A 9,842-nucleotide genomic window follows, 5' to 3' on the forward strand; every position below is an offset into this window, starting at 1 on the left:
TTTTTTTGCTGAGGATCTTCAAAGACACAGGTACTAAATACAACGAGCATTAACAGATGCCACAACTTTCTTTTCAGTGGTTTGCAACCCAAATTTCTTGGGAGTATTTTTGCAGAAAGTAAGTGACCCATAAAACCACAAATTTCCACCATGAGCTGCAACGGCCTGTTCAAATAAACCAAGGTATTTATTCTTAAAATTACTGTTGGAGGATTATATAGCCCTTGTCTGATATCAGCAGTGATGAGGCATTCAATCATCACGTACCCAAAACTCCAGTTGAAGTCAACAGGGTGCACAAGGAATGTAAGAGTGGTTACCCAATGTAAAGCTGGGGCTTCAGAGAAAGCTTGGCTTGTGTTTCAATATTTAAATTGCCCTTGAATCTCCTAGCTCTGGAATTTTGGGGGTCCTTATTAGCCGTTTCCATTAAGGCCCAGATCTTGGAAGCGCCTTCTGGGGTGGACGCCGATATGCACAGCGCCCTGTTAAACCCATGCAAGTGCAGCTGTCTGCCTGCACAGGACAGCTTTAGGATTGGGACTTATGGGGCCTGGAAAGGTTGCTTGCTTTGGACTGTTAATTAAAAAAACCCAATTAAAGTTCAAGGTGTTTTATGCTGAATTTTTTAAGCAAAGAACCACACCCAGTATGTAACAAACCAAACCAGAAACTATACAGAGTTATGCATGAATGGACAGTTGCTCGTGACAGAGGTTACAAGAAGTTTTCCCACCACCTGAAAAACCACTTATAAGCAGCAAAGGCCATTGCATGAGTCATTGATGCCAAAGGGCTGAGGGGAAAGAGGTAGTTATGTGAAAAGACTTTAATTTAAAAAAAAAAAAGTGTTTTGGCAAGACAAAAATTGTTAGTTTAGCTATTAAAAGGATGAAATTTCCATTGGTGAACCAGGGGGAATTTCCACCCAAGAAATTCATGAAGAAGCAGCACATGTTCACACAGCAGCTGGGAAAACTGCAACTGTTGTCCCGGGGGGCAGTGCTGGGAAGAAAAGGAACCATCTTTGGTAACAGAAAGATTTTGTACTCAAACTTTGGTCCAAAAAAAAAAAAAAAATTTTTTTTTAAAGTTTGTAGTTTATTAAACATATTGTTAAAAATGACAGGTATGTTTCACAGAGGCATAGTTTAAGCAGGAGCAGGAGCAAGGACTCACAAATATTATCACTACTTATATTTATTATGACATGTTGTTTATAATGCAGTAGTGCCCAGTGGCTTTAACCAGGTCAGAGCCCCATTGTGCTAAGCACAAACATATAGTGAAATACATTCCCCATCTCAAAGACCTTTTACCAGCTCTCTTCTGACCACTTCTGTGATTGTGGACAACTCACAAACTTGTTACCTCAGTTTCTCCTTTTGTGAAGTAGGAACAACAGTATTTAACCACCTCTGAGCAGTGTTGAGAGGAATGTTGTTAATGTTTGTAAAGTGCTTTGCCCCAGTGGTGAGATGATTAGTTTGCACGGATAGAAATAAGACCTAATAGGTTTTCTTTTTTCTTGTCTTTCCACCTATGGTACCTCCACCGCCCTCACTCACCCTTTTATTTATTTTTTTTAGCCTAAAACAAAATAGTTGCGGTCTTTAGGGACAGCTTTTCTGACATCCTGGTTGTAATAATAGGGACTAATTACTGTGTTACATCTGAAATAAATATTCCCCACTCTGATCGGAGATTCTAAACTGTTTGTTGACTAGAACAAACCAAGAATAAAACCACAGACCTGTTTGTGTAACTGTCTCCATACGACTATAGTAATCAACAAACTCAATTGGCACTTTCCAAGAGCTTGGGGAAGTTACTTGAAGGCTTTCTGGTTTGGGCCCGTGACCCCTTGCTCACCACCAGATTCCAGATTGGCAGCTGACAGCCTGCTGGGCTATTAAACAAGGCAACAAGGGAGACCTGTCAACAAAACCAACCGCTTCTTAAAATGTACATGGCCTGAATATATTCCTGCAGTAATTTACTGTGGCAATGGGGTGGCAAGCTTGGGACATGGAACTTTTAACTGGCTTCTTCCCTTTGACTGCAAATGGCCACACACCCCAATACACAGGACACCTAGTGCATCCCCCACAAGAATACAGAGCTCTTCCCTATATTAGGAGCAGATTATGTAATGACGATATATAGAAAATATGTGCCTACAGGTCTTTCTCTCTCTCACACACACACATCCCTACCCCCCAGCCTGATATGGAAACCATACAAACTAAGCTATACAGGAGATGCCTGCTAGATATAAGTATTGTATCTAAAATATATCAAAAGCCATTCCCACATATGTACCTTTACTATACCCTTTTGGACCAAGTGAAATTTTTCATACCAATAGTCTGCAAATAAGTTTCTCTCTCTTTGCAATGTTGGCACTAGGTGCTATAAATAAGGCAAATTTCTCTTCTGAAAATACTGTATCACATCACCCCTTGCAGACTGCAATATGTACACAAACTTCACTTCTTTCTGTGTAGATAATATAACATATATGCCCCTTATCCAGAGATTTCCCTTCCAAGCCCAGTTTGTCAAGCCACCATCCTCTCGCCATTCAAATCACTCATTATTATTTGCCTCTTCCATGATGCCCACAAAAAGTGATTTAACAATTTTAAAAAATTCTAGCCATCTTTCTCCTCTGAGCTTTCCAGTGAGTCATGTTGTCTGTCTGTCTTTTAGGTCCCGATTTAGAAAAGCATTTATGCATATGTTTAACTTTAAGTAAAGTAGGAGCCCCATTAAAATCATTGGAACTTCACTTAAAGCATATGTTTAAGCTAGATCAAAGTTATCCACTCACACTGATGTAAGTGTTTCCACATGGGATGGTTGCACCCATAGCTAAATCAATTTTAGTGAACTGGTGCAATGTGTGTGTAGAGCAGGCCCTTAGAATGTAAACTGCTTGAGGCAGGAACGATGTTCATGTCTGTCTCTTTTACAGCATTGAGCGCACTGCTGGAACTTAAATAGTAAATAATAAATAAATATTTTTGTATTATAGCACTCACAGAGAGCAATCTTATCTAGCATGTTTACATACCAACTTCTGTTGCATAATCCCCATTTTCACCACATATAAGGACTGGATCTACGCACAAAAGTTGCACCAACATAACTAAAAGGGTTTTAATTTACTCCTTTCATTATTTTGGTGCCCATCTGTCTGTGGGTGCTCATTTCAGAATACTGCCTTACGTAAAATCAAAACAGGACACTTTTATTCTGAAAAAAAAAGTGTCTACACATAAATTTGCAGTGACATAACAAAAGCTGTGAATTAAAACCAATTTTATCATTTTGGTTCAACTTTGAGAGTAGACTGGCCCTGATCATTCTCTAATTTGCCTAGTCATCTGAAAATGTCCATGCCTGGTACCAGAGCAAGTGACTGAAGTTTGAGGAAAATGCCTTCATCTAAACTTTTTTCCACTTTAAATAAAATCAACGACACAGTATAACTACCCCCAACTTGTACACCTTCACATATCCTGCTAAGCCGTCACTTGTCTGGAAAGTTGTAGTGTTTTAAGAGTTAATTTCATTCAACTTTATTTCCACTGGGTCCTCATTAGTTGATTCCTGGACAAGTATAGTGCATGGCAACTCCTGTTTCTTCTATACATATTCTTTAAACAAAAATGACATTCTAAGACTAAGTGGTTAGATGTTCTCTTTTACCTGTGACACCTGGAAGCTGCCTCTCCAGTCCATTCCTACTGGAGGTAACTTCAGTAAAGAGGTCTAAAGTTTGGCTCTGCCCAACTACTGAAAAAGAAGCAACATCTTACAGGTGCTGCAGGAAAGTGCAGGCAGGTCATGCACTAAATGCACAGCAAGTTCATAGCTGTAGACAACCTGAGCTTGCATTTCCTATTGTGTTTCCTTGGTACCTGGCAACAGGAAAAAACAACTCTTGTTCCTCTCCCACAACCCACCTCCAGCTCTGTGTTTAGAACAGATGGTGAAATCAGCTCAATGAGCTGCAGAATTTTTTGGGGGACGGGTGGGGAGGGGGGAATTACTTTTTTCCAGCGCAATATTGGGTAAAACAATGAAGGACAAAATCCTTTCCTTGCGTGGTGCTGTGTAATGGGGAAGAAGGCAGTTCCAGCTATACATGAATTACCAGAACAGCCTGAGTGCCTGGGGAATGAGGCTAACAGTGCTGTAGACACTCAAAGCACAGGATTAGGAGAGGGGAGACCTGAATTCTAGTCTCCGTTAGGCCACAGAGTTCTTGTCACTGAAAATCTCCCCTAAATGAGCTGTTCCAAAGGTGGAAATGGAAACTGTGGAGAGGGGCACCTAACTTCCTCAAGCTCCTTTGAAAATCCCAACCTCAACCTTTCTGTGCCTCAGTTTCCTTGTCTGTTAAAGGGGAATGTAATTAATACAAGGATGCCTAGCAAATGAAGCTGAAGCCCTATCGGCATAGGAGAGACAGGGAAGCTGGCAGGTAGGTCTGTGTTAGTGCTCTGCTCTTTGGAACTCACCTCCTGATTGCATCTAAGCAGCTGGATGGCCTAGTGGTAAGGCTTTCGTCTACCAGGCCAGAGATACTGAGTTCAAATAGCTGTAGTGCTGTATTTGGGTGATTGAAAAGTAAAAATGTAGACAGGCATGGCCTAGGAGATCAGGCCCTAGACACAGAATCACAAGACCTTGAGTTCAATTCCTGCCTCTACCACTGACCTGCTGTATGACTCTGGACAAGTCGCCTGCTTTTCTGTGCATAAGTTAAGTTTATGCCTATATGGCCATACTGGACAGAATGCACCCAGTCTTGGCTGATCTCAGAAGCTTACCTGTCCTGGGCCTGGCTAGTACTTGGATGGGAGACCACCTGAGGATCTCAGGTGCTGTATTTTTTCCTGAGGTACACTTTGTCCTGCCTCAGCACTCGGGGGTTGCACTGGATAACCTCTTGAGAGCCCTTCCAGCCCTATGCTTCTATGATTCTGTATCTCTGACAGCCTTCAGCGCATGCTGCAAGGACTACTTTTTCCGCCAGCCTTGCCCCTGAGAAGCTGGGTAGCAATAGTGTGGGAATTGTGTAGGGAGGATGACTGATTTTTATCATTGTTATAGCAAACTGTGCTGTTATGAGTCATGGCTGCATAAAGACTCAGGATGAAACTCCACAGAAAGAGTCAATTACCTCTTGCATTAAATGCACCCTGACAGTTGTTAAGAGGTCTGTATACTGTAATGCAGTTGGAGCGTCTCTGTAATAATTTACAAATGCTGTATATTGACCAGGTGATGGAGAGGTTTTCTGGACACATATATTGGTGTAGTTTAATAGGGGGCTATAAGGAAAAACATAGAGGAAGGAAAAAGAATGGCTCCAGACAAGGATCTTCTCTGCAAACACGTGACGGTTGTTAAGACACAAAGCCAGGAAAAGGCCTGGGAGACAGAATGTCCAAAGGAGTACAGCAGTGTAAAAAGGAACACTCAGTGGGGACTTGTATGGGGGAATCTGACTGACACACAGGCATCTGCTGGGATGTCTGAAGAAGCGAGGCCAGCCCCAGTTGCTACCCAGGAATTGTAAGACTTTAGGTAAGGGAGATGTGTGCAGACTGGTGGTTGTTTTCCAATCTTTCTCTCTCTAATACTTTGTTCCTACTGTTAAAATAGACACTATTTCAGTTTTAAGAAGGCTGTCTGATCACTGGTCACAGATTCCCACAGGAAAGAACTGCAGGTGTCTGAACCCAGTTGGTCCTACTGGGTAAGTACAGTGGATACATAAAGTACTGTAGGAGAATTGTGGAATTCTGCCCCAGAATAGGTAAAGGCATGGGGCCTGGCACCTGGTAAGGTGCATGAAAGGGGACACAGTTGCAGACAGCCCTGTAACCAGCACTCTCCTTTGCTTAAATGAGCAGCCATACCTTTTTTGAGGTTCCGTTATGTTGCAGAGCAGCCACACAAAAAGTTCAATGCTTAGGCTCACCTTTCCAGAGCACGTGGTCCAAGATGAGCTGTTTTGCACTCCCGCATTCCCCAGGTGAAATACGGGGGCAGAGGCAGGAAAAGAAAACAGAGAGGAGAGAACCCAGTACAAAAACAGTCTTGTCTACACAAGAAAATCAGACTAGTTTAATCAATTATTTTAGAAAGTGATTTAGTCATATCACTGCAACCCTCCTGCCTGAGCATACAACTGGCACTAAATACTAGAGTTGGTCAGAAAAGGCTTTCATCACCCTGCCCCGCTCCCCTCCACACACACACACAGAGAAAATGCTGACTTTTCATCACAAAACCAAAACCTGAAAAACTTCCGCCAACATTTTTATCAGTTTTAGCGGATCTTGGGGGGCCGGGGGGGCAGGGAGGGGAGTTCCAAAAGTTTTTGGCTGAAAACCAAAAAGCTTGTCTGGAATAAAATTGTTTTTCCAGATTGAAACAGTTGGTTCTCAAGTTTTGGAGCATTCTGATGTTTAAAAAATAACTGTTCAGGGAAAGCAGATCCTCGCTGAGAAAACATTTAATAAAAAATAAAAAAATTTCCAATGGGGGGAAAAAATTGACAGAAATTTGCCACCACCCACACATCAGAGTAAGTAGAGATGGAGACACACCGCAAAATTCACTTGCAGATTTTGAACCACTACTGGGCTTGGCATTTTCTGGTCTAGGGTTTTGATTTGGGCTCCACTCCAAGATACTAACAAGGAGAGAAGATCACATAAGAACCGAGAGAGAATAAACTAATTGACAGGCAAGTTGGGCGCTGAGAGAGTCAATAAGAGATGGAGTTGATTGTTAGCAATCAGGTCTCAGGCTCCATGTCTTAGAAAAGATGAATATATAAAGACTTAATAATAAGGAAAAAGGAACCAGAAAAAGGAACCAGAAAAAGGAACCAGCTTCCTCTTCCCTGTACTAATACCCATGCTGATGGGAGATTGATACCCACTCCCCAACATCCCACCTCAGCTCAAATGTCTCCTCTGTGCTCAGAGATCTGGAGCTTAAGCACCCCTGCTGCAGCAGATTTAACTCCAGAGAAGAGCTCTTTGATGTGGCTTAGACAAAGTACCATGCTGGCTAGTGCCTATGGCTCACCACTGCCCTCTGCTCGATGAAATATCAGGCGAGCTCACTTCTAGGTCATAAGCCCTAATACTGCTCCAGGTAATGGAAATTCTCCCTGAGCCCAAGGGGTAAAGGCCTCTACTTCTGGAGCAGAACACCAGTTGTCACCATTAAGTGGTGCAGGACCATAGCAAGCAGAAGAGCAACATCTAGGTCCTAGGTTACGTTACAGCAGTTGAAAAAAGCAACGCGTGAGAAGTTAAACCAGCCTGAGACGCCTTAGATGTCTGCCTTTTATATGAGGCGCAGCTTAAAGGTCTCAGGGAGGCTTGTGAGTCTCTCCAGGCAGCAAACATATGACACACCACCTTGAAGGTGTCCCCAATGAGAGTGTTTCCTCTCCACTGCGCTGACCACACATTCACCCACTTACTAGTCTCTCAGGGTTACTTCAGGACGCTCTGAGGAACTGAGATATTCACCCAGCTGTGTAAAGACGAGTTTGCAAAAAACAGGCGCATTAAATAACATAGCCAGATGCTACACCTGTGATTATTATGTGGCAAAAGCAAAGAGCTTCAGAGACCCTTTGACACTAAAAATATATCCTGCCTCCTTCTCAGACTTCTCTTTTTTAAGAGAAGCACACTGCTCTCTTTGCTGTTTCCCAGCCTAATTTGTCTCTCTTGATAATTCAGAAGCATCTGCTCTGGGGCCAAATGGAGCCTCTGGCATAAAACTTCTTCTGATGCCACAGGGGTCTTTAGAGAGACAGGTGGGTCCTTCAGATCCTGAAGAAGAGCTCTGTGTTGCACAAAAGCTGGTCTCTCTCACCAATAGAAGTTGGTCCAATAAAAGACATTCCCTTATCTGTGTTGTCTCTCTAATATCCTGGGACCGACATGGCTACAACAACACTGCGTACAATATATGGGTCTTTAACACTCTGTCACTGTAGAATCTAGGTATAATATCTATGTAGAGATAATTCTGTGCTGAAGGTCCACGCTCTCTGCATTCCTCCATGTACATTATTTATTCATAGGGTTGCCTCTTCCTTTGAAATGTCATCTATTGCTGCTGATTATTCCCCACACTCTATTTGTGACATTTCTGGATTGTGCAGTTAAGAGCCTTGCCTAAGGTCACACAAGTAGTATCTAGCAGAGCATGGAACAAAGGCTACCTCTGACTCCTGGCCTTAATGCAAGACAATCCTTCCCCAGACTACATGTAAAACATCCACAGCAATAAAGAATGTCTGAACAGGGGAGACTGGGGAAAGGAGGACAGGTGGCTCAGCAAATTGGTAATCAATAGTGGGAACATTTCCGCTGCTGGATCAGATCCAGCCCAGGTCTGGAGTAACTGAAGGGTATTGACAGCTGATGGAATTTCAGACACCAACGCTGTAACAAAGGAGATGGAGAAGTACGTGCCCTACGCTCACTCTTCGCACAGCAGCAGTACCCCTCGTCTCCCACAGCTCCCCCTTTGCAGAACTGTTGCCTTCCCTCACCTCTGATTGTCCAGACTCTCTCACCCCATTTACCAGCAGGCTCCGTGCACTGGAGCAGAGGAAGGATTTCCGCAGGATGGACTGGAAGCAGCACCACATGAGCTGTTGTAGCTGTTGTAGAAGGCTCAGTGCCTGGTTCCACTTGGATTGTTCAGCAAGGGAGCATCACAGCAACTCTCCCCACCCATTCTGCTGCCCCTCCTCTAGAGTCTCTGGCTAACTGGAGGGAGGAGGAGGCCAGAATCGTGTATATTTGCAAACATACTGTGCATGGCACCTGAAGCCGCCCCTCTTGCCCGCCCCCCCGTGTGCCATACTGGGGAAACCAAGGCGCTTGTCAGGTGTATTAGCAAGGGCCACATGATCCACAGAGTTCAGGGGAATGAAGCCTTCCAATCAGGTAGCAAAGCACCCACAAGCTCATGGAACACTTATCGTAGAATCATAGAAATGTCCAGCTGGAAGGGACTTTGAAGTCTTCTAGTCCATCCCCCTGTGCTGAGATAGGACCAAGGAAACCTGACAGGGGTTTTTCCAAACTGTTCTTAAAGACCTTCAAAGATGGGGATTCCACAGCATCCCTTGGAGACCTATTCCAGAGCCTAACTGCCCTGAGTTAGAAAGTTTTTCCTAATATCTAACCTAAATCTCCCATGCTACAGATTAAGCCCATTGCTTCCTGGCTTACCTTTAAATGGCCTTCTCTTGGCCCTGGCTCAATTGTGAGTAGCTTCCACTCTTGATCCTCCTCTAGGGGGGCAGCTGCTGTGGCCATGGGCCCCCGTCGGTTAAACAGAGGAAGGGGAGAACACATGTTCTCCCACCCCACCTGCTCCCTCTGGTTCCAGCAGCCTTGCCTGCATGAGGCAAGTTGGCAATCGCAGCAGCACAGTAGCTAGTGGGCAAGCCTCCTTTCACCACAAGCCCCCCGTCACACTGAATTTGGATAGAACCGAGCCGCCCTGTTGGCAGCTTCAGCAGAAAACCTAGGACTGAATGGTCAGCGACTCCTTCCCATTGCTTTGTGGTCAGTTTTAGGGCACGTGAGGAGGGGAGTGTGTGGGAAGCTTGCACTGCTCTCTCTCGTGCCACAAAGAACAAGAAATAGAGGAAGAGACCAACAGAAAACACATATCAGCAGAATCTGATTCTTAAAACACAGGTTTAAGTTTTGCATGAGGAGTCAGCAGCTGTGATTGCCATGTACAAATTCCCCAGAAGTTTCCGAGAGACTTCA

Source organism: Lepidochelys kempii, chromosome 18 (assembly GCF_965140265.1).
Source record: "Lepidochelys kempii isolate rLepKem1 chromosome 18, rLepKem1.hap2, whole genome shotgun sequence".
In the NCBI taxonomy this organism is placed as follows: Eukaryota; Metazoa; Chordata; order Testudines; family Cheloniidae; genus Lepidochelys; species Lepidochelys kempii.